The sequence below is a fragment of the Penaeus monodon genome, chromosome 15 (genome assembly GCF_015228065.2).
Source record: "Penaeus monodon isolate SGIC_2016 chromosome 15, NSTDA_Pmon_1, whole genome shotgun sequence".
NCBI lineage: Eukaryota > Metazoa > Arthropoda > Malacostraca > Decapoda > Penaeidae > Penaeus > Penaeus monodon.
The window spans coordinates 41249372-41249655 of record NC_051400.1 but is presented as its reverse complement, the minus strand read 5'-3'; the positions used below and the strand labels follow the sequence as shown (position 1 = coordinate 41249655).

The 284-nt window shown below is 39.1% G+C and overlaps 1 long non-coding RNA gene across 2 annotated transcripts in view; it reads left to right on the top strand.

Moving 5' to 3' along the window:
• Positions 1-284, top strand: part of LOC119582174 — a 39074-nt gene that overhangs the window by 37256 nt on the left and 1534 nt on the right. For both annotated transcript variants that reach the window (XR_005229624.1, XR_005229625.1), the window contains exon 2: positions 107-220. This is a non-coding gene — a long non-coding RNA (uncharacterized LOC119582174). The remainder of the gene's footprint in view (positions 1-106; positions 221-284) is intronic.

The window sequence follows — 284 nt, the reverse complement described above, 5'->3', positions numbered from 1 at the left end:
GGGGAAAGGAAAAAAAAGACAAACACACACGAGAAAATAATACCGTGGGGATGAAGAACCACTCACCTGCTGCCCGATACATCAACCTTCCCTATCCTACTTCCAGATTTAATGAAGCTGAGCAAATATAGATAACACTTGCTCACTCCACCAACGAGAAAATGAACTTTGAAGAAAACGATAAATTTTATTCGAAGCAGTCGAGCTATGCTGCCACCAAGTGAGTTCCGATTTATTTTCGACATCGTCACTGTTCCCTGATTTATTATTATTATTTATTTCTC